Raw genomic sequence first — 12,771 nt, forward strand, 5'->3', positions numbered from 1 at the left:
AAATTTTACCTTCTGGATCTCCATTATTTCAACTCTTGTTCCCCTTTGCACCAGAAAGAGACTGTCTCTGCCCTTCAGGTTGTCCTAAAACTACTCACTTTCTGAGATACATGAGTGAACAGTCTTGCCACTGTAAACAAGGTGGAGCAGGGTCCGTTGAAAATATTTGGTCTTGATCCTCTCAGGATCTGAGAGTCTACCAGGTCTATTTTGGATTTCTTTGTACCTAGAGGCTTCACAGCTTCATTTGGTATCTCATCTTGCTAGTACCTGTCTCCAAGGTGGCCTTACCCCACTGCCCATAATATAATTCCATACATAGTATAGTCTGCCCAAACCTGCAATCCAATGCCATTTGAAGGAGTCTGGGTACAGTGGTTTGAAAGAAAATACACCTCCAACAAGACCACACCTACTCCAACAACTCCTAACATGGAGGAAGTATGTTACTGTAGAAGTCTTTGAGGTCTTATATATGCTCAAACTATACCTAGTGAGACACACCACTTCATCTTGCCTGCGATGTGGACTCTCAGCTACTTCTCCAGCACAATGTCTGCTTGCTTGCTACCATGTTGCACCATGACGACAATGGACTCAACCTCTGAAAATGTAAGCCATCATAATTGAATGTTTTTCTTTTATAAGAGTTGCTGTAGCCATCTTATCTCTTCACTGTAATAGAAATCCTAACTAAGACACTGGTTAAGGTCTTTTTGGTGTTATCAAACCTCTTAGGAACTGTTGCCTTTTTAAAGGAATACTTTCCTATTACTTTTTCTCTATCAACTATGCTTGTTAGCCCATGAAAGTATTTCTGGCTTTTCACCAAAATGTATAGTGATTCAACAATTCTCAGAGGAAATTAGCTGTCATTTGCCTCCTCATCCATCCATCTATTCACTTAGATTTATCTTCTTGTGATTGTCAGGCATGTAACAGTTGCTGTGATAATTATTATTGTGATGATAGCTGATGAAATCTGGTACTGTGTTGAGTTCTTACGTTCGATGCCTCAATTCTCCCCTGCTTACAGATAGGCAGTGTCTTATCATCCAGTTCTGATAGGCAACCAAGAAGAGTAGCAAGAACATGTATTTTGAGGATGGGTCCTCTGGGGCTTTCCTAATCAATAGCTCATACGGAGATAGCCCACATCTGGCTCTGAGAGTTCTGTTTAGTAATTCACACTTGTCTCTACCCCTTTTTAAAGTTTATATATTTATATATTTGAGTGACAATATGATTTTGAGGTTGGCATATGCCTTTTTCATATAGTTTTTATTTTGATTAACCCTCCCCATCATCTTCCATTCTTCCATCACCCCAATCCGATACAGCTTTAACTTTTATAACCCTAGTATTCTCCCACACTTCTGTCCTTTATCATATGTTCTGCTTCTCTATGCTCATAAAGAAACCCCTCCACCAATGGTCCCTTTCTAGCATTCCGGCTTCCATGGGTCCTCCTAGTTAAAAGGACTTAAGATATGAAGTAAGGATTTACTTATGAAGGATAGTACTGATTTCTGCTTTAATATTTATGAAGGTTTAGAGTACATTTTATTATTATTCTAATTTCCTGTGTTCAAAGCTTGGATTATATATTTGTGATATTTCTTCTTTCCTCATATGGACATTTGTAGTTATAAATTTCACTGAGTGTTGGTACTTTAATGTTCTGTAATAAATCTTGAGCGTTATGGTTTCATTTTTATTTAGTTCAAAATATTTTTCTAATATTCTTTGTAATTTCTATGATCTATGAGTTATTGTGGAAGTGCATTGCCATATTTTCTAATATTTGTACATTTCCCCAATTTTCTTTTTAAGTTAATCTCATTCTAAGAATCTAATTTTTATAATGCCTGTGTGTGAAAATTTATTAATACCATTGTAAGACTTAGCATATGGTATATGTTAGAGAATTCTCCATGTACTATTTAAATAATGTGCATTTTCTAATCCTTGGTGAACAGTTTATAGATATGATAAAATAGATATGATTTTCATTCTGTTAATGAAATTAAATTACATATTAATATAATCTTTCTGTTTAGTTTTTTTAATTTTTTTCTTTCTTTCTTTATTTTTTTTCCTTATTTATTTATTTAAAGAATTTCCATTTCCTCCCCTCCTCCCAATACCCTCCCGCTCCCCCCACTCCTTCTCCTCCTCCCTCAAGATTCCAAAGAGCAGTCAGGGTTTCCTGCCCTGTGGAAAATCCAAGTTCCTCCCCCCTCCCTCCAGGTCCAGGTAGATGAGCATCCAAACAGACCAGGATCCCAAAAAGCCAGTACATGCAGATGAAACAAGACCCAGTGCCATTGTCAATGGCTTCTCAGTCAGCCCCCATGTCAGCCACATTCAGAGAATCCGGTTTGATGACATGCTCGTTCAGTACCAGTCCAGCTGGCCTTGCTGAGCTCTCATTCGATCAGTCCCCTTGTATCAGTGGGTGAACGCACCCTTCGTGGTCCTGACTTCCTTTTTCATGTTCTCCTTCCTTCTGCTCTTCATTTGGACCTTGGGGGCTCAGTCCAGTGCTCCAATGTGGGTCTCCGTCTCTATCTCCATCCTTCGCCATATGAAGGTTCTGTGGTGACATGCAAAATATTCATCAGTATGGTTATGGGCCAAGGCCAGTTCAGGCACCCTCTCCTCTTCTGCCCAGGGAGAAATCTGGGAACCTCTCCTTGGGCCTGGGAACCCCTCCAGAATCAAGTCTCTTGCAAACCCTAAAATGGCTCCATTAGTTGAGATATAAACATCCCTGCTCCCATCACCATCCTTTGTCCTTCCCCCCTCCCATTCCCCCAAGCATTCCCCAATCCTCTCCCTCTCCCCTCTCCCTAACCATCTCTCCTTACTTCCACTCTTCCCCCCCCCCCCGTGCACCCAAGTTTGCCTGGCACTCTTGTCTACTTCTAATATCCAGGAGGATAACTATATGATTTTCTTCAGGTTCACCTTCTTATTTAGCTTCTCTAGGATCACGAATTATAGACTCAAAGACCTTTAACTATGACTAGAATCCACTTATGAGTGAGTACATACCATATTCCTCTTTTTGGGTCTGGGTTACCTCACTCAGTAAAGCGTTTTCTATTTCCATCCATTTGCATGCAAAATTCAAGATGTCATTGTTTTTTACCTTTTTAAACCATTCTTCTATTGAGGGGCACCTAGGTTGTTTCCATGTTCTTGCTATTACAAATAGTGCAGCTATGAACATAGTAGAACAAATTCTTTTGTAGTATGATAGGACATCTCTTGGGTATATTCCCAAGAGTGGAATTGCTGGTTCCTGAGGGAGGTTGACTCCCAGTTTCCTGAGAAACCGCCACACTGATTTCCAAATTGGCTACACAAGTTTGCATTCCCACCAAAAATGGATGAGTGTTCCCCTCATTCCACATTCTCTCCAGCATAGGCTATCATTGGTGTTTTTGATTTTAGCTATTCTGACAGGTGTAAGATGGTATCTCAAAGTGGTTTTGATTTGCATTTCTCTGATTGCTAAGGAGGTTGAGCATGACTTTTAGTGTCTTTTGGCCATTCGAAGTTCATCTGTTGTGAATTCTCTGTTCAGATCAGTACCCCATTTTTTAATTGGGTTAATTAGAGTTTTAGTGTCTAGTTTCTTGAGTTCTTTGTATATTTTGGAGATCAGACCTTTGTCTGATGAGGGGTTGGAGAAGATCTTCTCCCAGTCAGAAGGTAGCCTTTTTGTCTTACTGGCAGTGTCCTTTGCTTTACAGAAGCTTCTCAGTTTCAGGAGGTCCCATTTATTCATTGATTCTCTTATTGTCTGTGCTACTGGGGTTCTACTTAGGAAGTGGTCTCCTGTGCCTATATCTTGTAGACTACTTCCCACTTTCTCTTCTATCAGGTTCAAAGTGATCAGATTAATTTTAATGTCTTTAATCCATTTGGACTTGAGTTTTGTGCATGGTGATAGATATGGATCTACTTTCATTCTTCTACAGGTTGACATCCAGTTATGCCAGCACTATTTGTTAAAGATGCTTTTCTTCTTCCATTGTGTACCTTTAGCTCCCTTGTTGAAAATTGGGTGTTCATAGGTTTGTGGGTTAATATCCGGGTCTTCTATTCGATTCCATAGGTCGACTTCTCTGTTCTTATGCCACCAAGCTGTTTTCAATACTGTAACTCTGCAATAGAGTTTGAAGTCAGGGATGGTAATGCCTCCAGAAGTTCCTCTATTGTATAAGATTGTTTTGGCTATCCTGGGTTATTTGTTTTGCCATATAAACTTGATTACTGTTCTCTCAAGGTCTGTGAAGAAGTTTGATGGGATTTTGATGGGGATTGCATTGAATCTATAGATTGCTTTTGGTAGAATTGCCATTTTTACTATGTTGATTCTCCCAATCCAAGAGCGGGGGGGGGGGGGGTCTTTCCATTTTCTGGTATCCTCCTCAATTTCTTTCTTCAAAGACTTAAAGTTCTTGTCAAATAGGTCTTTCACTTCCTTGGTTAGAGTTACCCCAAGATATTTTATGCTATTTGTGGCTATTGTGAAAGTTGATGTTTCTCTGATTTCCCCCTCTGCTTCTTTATCCTTTGTGTATAGGAGGGCAACCGATTTTTTTGAGTTGATCTTGTATCCTGCCACATTACTAAAGGTGTTTATCAGATGTAGGAGTTCTTTGGTAGAGTTTTTGGGGTCGCTTATGTACACTATCATATCGTCTGCAAATAAAGAAAGTTTAACTTCATCCTTTCCAATTTGAATCCCCTTGATCCCCTTATGTTGTCTTATTGCTATTGCTAGAACTTCAAGCACTATATTGAAGAGGTATAGAGAGAGTGGACAGCCTTGTCGTGTTTCAGATTTTAGTGGAAAGGGTTTGAGTTTCTCTCCATTCAATTGGATGTTAGCTGTCGGCTTGCTGTAAATAGCTTTTCTTATATTTAGGTATGATCCTTGTATCCCCAGTCTCTCCAACACCTTTATCATAAATGGGTGTTGAATTTTGTCAAATGCTTTTTCAGCATCCAATGAAATGATCATATGGTTTTTTCTTTCAGTTTATTTATATGATGGATTACATTGATAGATTTGCATATGTTGAACCAGCCCTGAATCTCTGGGATGAAGTCCACCTGATCATAATGGATAATTTTTCTAATGTGTTCTTGGATTTGGTTTGCCAGTATTTTATTGAGAATTTTCGCGTCGATGTTCATGAGTGAGATTGGCCTGTAATTCTCTTTCTTGGTTGTGTCTTTGTGTGGTTTTGGTATCAGAGTAACTGTAGCTTCATAAAAGGAGTTTGACAATGACTCTTCTGTTTCTATATTGTGGAATACATTAAGGAGTATAGGTATTAGCTCTTCCTGGAAGTTCTGGTAGAATTCTGCATTGAAACCATCTGGTCCTGGGCTTTTTTTGGCAACCCAAAAAAAGATTTTTGATAACAGGGAGATTTTTGATAACAGCTTCTAATTCTTCGCGACTAACAGGTCTATTTAGATTGTTCAGCTGTTCTTGGTTCAACTTTGGTATATGGTACTTATCTAAAAAAATGTCCATTTCTTTTACATTTTCCAACTTTGTGGCATATAAACTTTCGTAGTAAGATCTGATATTGCCACAGTATAATTACCATAGGTGAAAAATTGTCTATTGCTAGATTTAAAACTTCAATATCTGAATTAAATAAAGTAAAAAATCACAAAATCTAAAAAAAAAGATCTAATGATTCTCTGAATTTCCTCTGTGTCTGTGGTTTTGTCTCCCTTTTCATTTCTGATCTTATTAATTTGCATGTTCTCTCTCTGCCATTTGATTAGTTTGGATAGGGGTTTGTCAATCTTGTTGATTTTCTCCAAGAACCAGCTTTTTGTTTCATTGATTCTTTGGATTGTTTTCTGTGTTTCTATTTTGTTGATTTCAGCCCTCAGTTTGATTATTTCCAATCTTCTACTCCTCCTGGGTGAATCTGCTTCTTTTTTTTTCTAGAGCTTTCAAGTGTGCTGTTAAGTCTCCAATGTGTGCTTTCTCCGTTTTCTTTAATTGGGCACTTAGTGCTATAAACTTTCCTCTTAGCACTGCTTTCATAGTGTCCCATAGGTTTGAGTATGTTGTGTCTTTATTTTCATTAAATTCAAGGAAGACTTTAATTTCTTTCTTTATTTCTTCCTTGACCCGGGGGTGATTTAGTAGTTGACTGTTCAACTTCCATGAGTTTGTTGGCTTCCTGGGGGTAGCATTGTTGTTGAATTCTAATTTTAATCCATGGTGATCTGACAAGACACAGGTGGTTACTAATATTTTTTTGTATCTGTGGAAGTTTGCTTTGTTACCGAGTATGTGGTCAATTTTCGAGAAGGTTCCATGAGCTACAGAGAAGAAGGTATGTTCTTTCCTATTTGGATGGAGAGTTCTATAGATGTCTGTTAAGTCCATTTGATTCAATACCTCCAATAATTCTCTTATTTCTCTGTTAGGTTTCTGTCTGATTGACCTGTCCATTGGTGAGAGAGGTGTGTTGAAGTCTCCTAGTATTAGTGTGTGTGGTTTGATGACTGCCTTGAGTTCTAGAAGAGTTTCTTTTACATATGTGGGTGCCTTTATATTAGGGGCATAGATATTCAGAATTGAGACTTCTTCCTGATGAATTGTTCCTGTTATGAGTATGAAATGTCCATCTCCATCTCTTCTGATTGATTTTAGTTTCAAGTCGATTTTGTTAGATATTAGAATGGCCACATCTGCTTGTTTCTTAGGTCCATTTGCTTGGAAAACCTTTTCCCACCCCTTTACTCTGAGTAGGTGTCTGTCTTTGTGGTTGAGGTGTGTTTCTTGTAAACAGCAGAATGTTGGATCCTGTTTTAGTATCCAACCTCTAAGTCTCTGCCTTTTTATAGGTGAATTGAGTCCATTGATATTAAGTGATATTAATGACTAGTGGTTGTTGACTCTGGTTATTTATTTATTTATTTATTTTGGGTAATAGAGCGTATGTGTTTCCCTTCTTTGAGTTGTGCTTGTGAAGGGTCGCTAGATGTCTGAGTTATTGTAGGCAGTGTTGGAAATGTTGGATTTCTTGGGTTGTGATTTTCCTTCTATTATTCTCTGTAAGGCTGGATTTGTAGCTACGTATTGTTTAAATTTGTTTTTATCCTGGAATATTTTGTTTTCTCCATTGATAGTGATCAATAGCTTTGCTGGGTATAGTAGTCTGGGCTTGCATCCATGGTCTCTTAGTTTCTGCAGTACCTCTATCCAGGACCTTCTGGCTTCATGGTCTCCATAGAGAAGTCTGGTGTAAGTCTGATAGGTTGACCTTTATAAGTTACTTGACCTTTTTCCTTTGCAGCTCTTAATATCCTTTCTTAATCTGAATGCTTTGTGTTTTGAATATTATATGGCGAGGGCATGTTTTTTTCTGATCCAGTCTATTTGGTGTTCTGTATGCTTCTTGAACCTTCATAGGAATATCGTTCTTTAGGTTGGGAAGGTTTTCTTCTATAATTTTGTTGAATATATTTTCTGGACCTTTGATCTGCAATTCTTCTACCCCTATTATTCTTAGATTTGGTTTTTTTATTATGTCCCAGATTTCCTGAATGTTTTGTGATGAGAATTTGTTAGATTTTCTGTTTTCTTTGATCAGAGCGTTTATTTTCTCTATGGTGTCTTCAGAATCTGAGATTCGTTCTTCTATCTCTTGTATTCTATTGGTTATACTTGTTCCTGAAGTCTCTGTTTGTTTACCTAGATTTTCCATATCCAACCGGCCCTCCGTTTGTGTTTTCTTTATTGCCTCCATTTCAGTTTTCAATTTTTGAACTGATTCCATTACCTGTTTGATTGTTTTTTCTTGGTTTCCCAGGGTATCGTTTATGAATTTACTCATTTCTTCAAATTTTTGTTATATTTCTCTTCCATTTCTTTACTCATTTCTTCATTCTTTTTGTTATATTTCTCTTCCATTTCTTTACTCTTTTCTTCATTCTTTTTGTTATATTTCTCTTCTATTTCTTTAAGTGAGTTATTCATACCCTGTTTAAGAGACTCTATTGCTTTCATAATGACACTGTTTTCCACTTCTTCCGGAATAGGGTGTTCAAGTCCTTCTGTAGTAAGATCGCTGGGATCTGGTGTTTTTATGTTGTTTTTCAGATTGTTGGAGGAATTCTTGCCTTGGTGCCTGCCCATCTCTTTCTTCAGATGCTCTCCAATGGCTCTTCCCTCCGCTGGGTCTTCTGCTACAGGACCAGTGCTCCTTGCTGGCCAGGAATCACTTTGCCTGCAGTTCTATCTTGCTGCAGGCAGGCTATTAAAACAAAGGAACTCCCTCCTGTTTGCACTCACTTCCCCGTCCTGGAGGCGTCCACACAGGCTGAGTTGGAGGATTTTATGCCCCAAAAAAGGGAGAGAGGAAGGGAAGGGGTTCCTGGCTGAAAGCGGGGATGGGGTAGGACAGTTTTTAAAATTTTTGAGGAAATACATTTAAGTCTACAATTATTATTATTCCATTATTCATCTTTTAAGGTCTATAAACTTTTACTTCATGAATTTTTATTACTGTCCACTTGTCTGTACATATTTGTAATTGGTATATTATTATTTTAAAAGCCCTCCATGTCTCTACTAACATTTTCTCCTTAAAAATCTATGTTTTCTGGTACTAATACAGCCTTACAGCATTTACACAACTAATATCTTCACAAGATATGTCTTTCCTCATCCTTAAAAAAAATCTTGTATAATTATGGCAATGTATTAGCTTTTGCTGGTTTTATGTTCTCTAATTGCTTCTGCCTTTTGCTTGAAATGAGTTGGTCTATTTACACTTAATGTTCAGTTTATTTATTTACTTATTTTTTGTTTTCTTGATACATAATACTACTATGTAACCAAAGCTGGCCCGTAGATAGTTCAGACTGAAATAAAACTTGAGACCCTCTCCATTTCAGTCTCCCAAGTTCCAGAATTATAACTTCATGTAACTATACCTGAACACAGTGATTAATTTGCATGGCATTTTGGATTTAAATGGTCCCCATAGACTCATATATTTGAATACTTGCTCCCAGTTAGTGGAACTGCTTAAGGAAGGATTTAGGAGGTATGGCCTTCTTAGAGGAGGTGTGTCGTGGTGTGAGCTTCAAAGTTTCAAAACCCCCAACAGCCCAAGATCTCTTCTCTTCTTGCCTTGTGGTTATTGTCTCAACATGTTATGTCTCAACTACTGTTCCAGGGCCATGTTAGTCATGATGGCTTAGCACAACAATAGAAAAAGTAAAAAAATAACTTGTTTTGGATATTTTGATAATTGTTTTTATGTGACTTATATTCTTCATCTTTATTTTTCTATAGTTCCTAAATCCCCAAATTTCTTCCTTTTTGTTTCTTTGTCTTTTTACACAACATTTTTTTTTGAGACAAGACTGTCTATGAAGCTATGCAGCTGAGGCTGGCCATAAACTGTATCTGCTTCCCATGTGGTTCTGGAATTACAGGTGTGTCACTATACCCAGCTCCTATTCTTTCCTTACTGACTTTTCACATATCATTTAAATTCTTTTGTTGATTTTGTCAAGTATTTTAAGTTATTTCCTTAGTGGTTGTGCCATATTTTATGACAAATTTTATTTTATCTAACCAAGTTCCAATGTGTACATATTTAAATATAGAAAATTTCCTCCTATGTAGATTTATTTATTTATTTATTTATTTATGCCATTTAGGACATTTGGTGCTACATATATTTATATATTGTAAGGCAGAATCCTAGTAATAAAGTCTTTAAAAATTCATTGTACAGTTTTTTTAACGGTTAAAGAGAAAAGGACAAGCGTATCCTTATTTTGTACATACCTACTGAATTATTTTTATCATGTTCTGTATTTATATAACTTTGAATTGCTAACTGGGGTCAGATCCATTCTACCTACTGGATTTCCTGTGAGAGTTTATCGATGCTTGAGGCACAAATTCTCTCCATATTTGCTGTTCTGAGAAAGTTTTTATTCTCTTTTTTTCTGAAAGTGACTTTGGAGGATACTGACTTATTTGCTGGATTTTCACCAGTATATTGAGAAGGTGCTTCATGAAGTCTATTTTTTTTTTATTTTAAGGAAAGCATAGTCATTTCTACGGTCCAGTCTTTTGTTTTTGAATTTTAACAGCAAAGACATGATGTGACTAATGTTGATCATTTTCATGCTCAACCTCCTTAGCGATCAGGGAAATGCAAATCAAAACCACTTTGAGATACCATTTTACACCTGTCCGAATAGCTAAAATCAAAACACCAATGACAGCCTATGCTGAAGAGGATGTGGAGTGAGGGGAATACGCATCCATTCTTGGTGGGAATGCAAACTTGTGCAGCCACTTTGGAAATCAGTGTGGCGGTTTCTCAGAAAACTAGGAGTCAACCTCCCTCAGGACCCAGCAATTCCACTCTTGGGAATATATCCAAGAGATGCCATATCTTACTACAAAAGCATTTGTTCAACTATGTTCATAGTAGCACTATTTGTAATAGCCAGAACATGGAAACAACCTAGGTGCCCCTCAATAGAAGAATGGTTAAAGAAAGTGTGGCACATATACACATTGGAGTTTTACTCAGTGGAAAAAAAAAACAATGACATCTTGAATTTTGTATGCAAATGGATAGAAATAGAAAACGCTTTACTGAGTGAGGTAACTCAGACCCCAAAAGAGGAATATGGTATGTACTCACTCATGAGTGGATTCTAGCCATAATTAAAGGACATTGAGCCTATAATTAGTGATCCTAGAGAAGCTAAATAAGGAGGTGAGCCCAAAGAAAATCATATAATTATCCTCCTGGATACTGGAAGTAGACAATATTGCCAGGCAAAACTTGGGTGCATGGGGGCTTGGGGGGGTGGATGTAAGGGGAGATGGGTAGAGGGGAGGATTCAGGAGAGCTTGGGGGAATGGGATGGGTGGGATGGAGGAAGGGAAGTAAATATCTTAATTAAGGGAGCCATTTTAGGGTTTGCAAGATACATGTCTCTAGAGGGGTTCCCAGGTTCAAGGAGAGGTCCCTAGATTGTTTCTTGGGCAGCAGAGGAGAGGGTGCCTGAACTGGCCTTGTCCCATAGCCATACTGATGAATATCTTGCATATCAAAATAGAACCTTCATCTGGCAATGGATGGAGATAGAGACAGAAACCCACATTGGGGCACTGGATTTAGCTCCCAAGGTCCAAATGAGGAGCAGAAGGAGGGAGAACATGAGCAAGGAAGTCAGGATCATGAGGGGTACATCCACTCACTGAGACGATGGGACTGATCTAATGGGAGCTCACCAAGGCCAGCTGGACTAGGAGTGATGGAGCATGTGATCAAAATGGACACTCTGAATGTGACTGGCAATGAAGGCTGACTGAGAGACCAAGGACAATGGCACTGGGTTTTTATTCTACTGCATGGACTGACTTTGTGGGAGCCTGGTTTGTTTGGATGCTCTCCTTTATAGACCTGGATGGAGTGGGGAGGACCTTGGACTTCCCACGGGGCAGGTAACCCTGACTGCTCTAAAGACAAGAGAGGGAGGGGAAGGTAGGGAGGGGGAGGAAAAAGGGAGGCAGAGAGGAGGTGGAAATTTTTAATAAATAAATAAATAAATAAATAAATAAATAAATAAATAAATAAAAATAAAAAAATCAGACCCGGGGCTTGTACAATTTGAATACATAGTTTTCATAAATTTTGGAAATTTCCAATCATGATTTATTTGACTCACTTCTTTATCTTTTTACTCTATTTTTCTTTCTCTGTTTTCCATTTTTCTGTTTCCACTTGTGTAATCTCAATACTTTATTATTCCAAATCTCTTAGGCACTTCCCAGTTTCTTCATTTTTTTAGCTTGTTTTTCAGATTTTACAGTCTCAACCTACTATCATATTTACTGATTTCATCACTTCCAATAGTCTGTTGACTCTCTGTGTTTTTAAGATTTTAATTTAATTAAATATAATTTAATTCAATAATTTAGCCTTTTTTATTTCCTCTTTCAATATACTCCCATATACCCTTTCTCGCTCTTCTTCAAATTTATAGCCTCTTTTTTTACTAATTGCTCTTGTATACACACACACTCTCACACATATATATGTAAATACATATATGTTCATAAATGCAACATGTTCAATATGCATAATGTACCTTGTTTTTACTGCTGACTATGTGGTATTTTTTTGCAATTTTATACTTTCAATTTTCTTTCTTTTTATATTTTCTATCACTTTTCTGATTTTATGTATTTGGTCACACATTGTCATATTTTCCTATAACTTTTAGGTATAGTTTAATCCTTTAAATATATTTTTATATATTCCTTCAAAGTCTTTGCTAAAATCAACTTCTGGATCCATTCAGAGATTATTCCTATTGATTTTTTTTATTGTGAATAGGCTTTTAATTTTCATGGTTTTCTTAAATTGTTATATCTTACATAATTTACATAACATTCTACATTCTCATTTCTGTAATTGTAAGAGATGTGCCTATCATTATTAATTTCTTTAGTGACATGTCTTGATTTTCCCATTTCTTCTTGTGACCACTAGCATCTCCATTCAGGTCTTTTTTCTTTCCTTCTGAACTGCTTTTTGTCTTCCTCAGATAACTCTCTTAGCGGGGTGCTATCTTTACTCCCGTGTTATCTCATTTTAAAGGGTAAATTTTGATCAGATGTTATGCTCAAACACTATGTGAGTTTTGTTTTGGCCGGTGACTTCATGTAAATTA

The sequence above is a fragment of the Myodes glareolus genome, chromosome 9 (assembly GCF_982192425.1).
Source record: "Myodes glareolus chromosome 9, mMyoGla1.1, whole genome shotgun sequence".
Taxonomy (NCBI): domain Eukaryota; kingdom Metazoa; phylum Chordata; class Mammalia; order Rodentia; family Cricetidae; genus Myodes; species Myodes glareolus.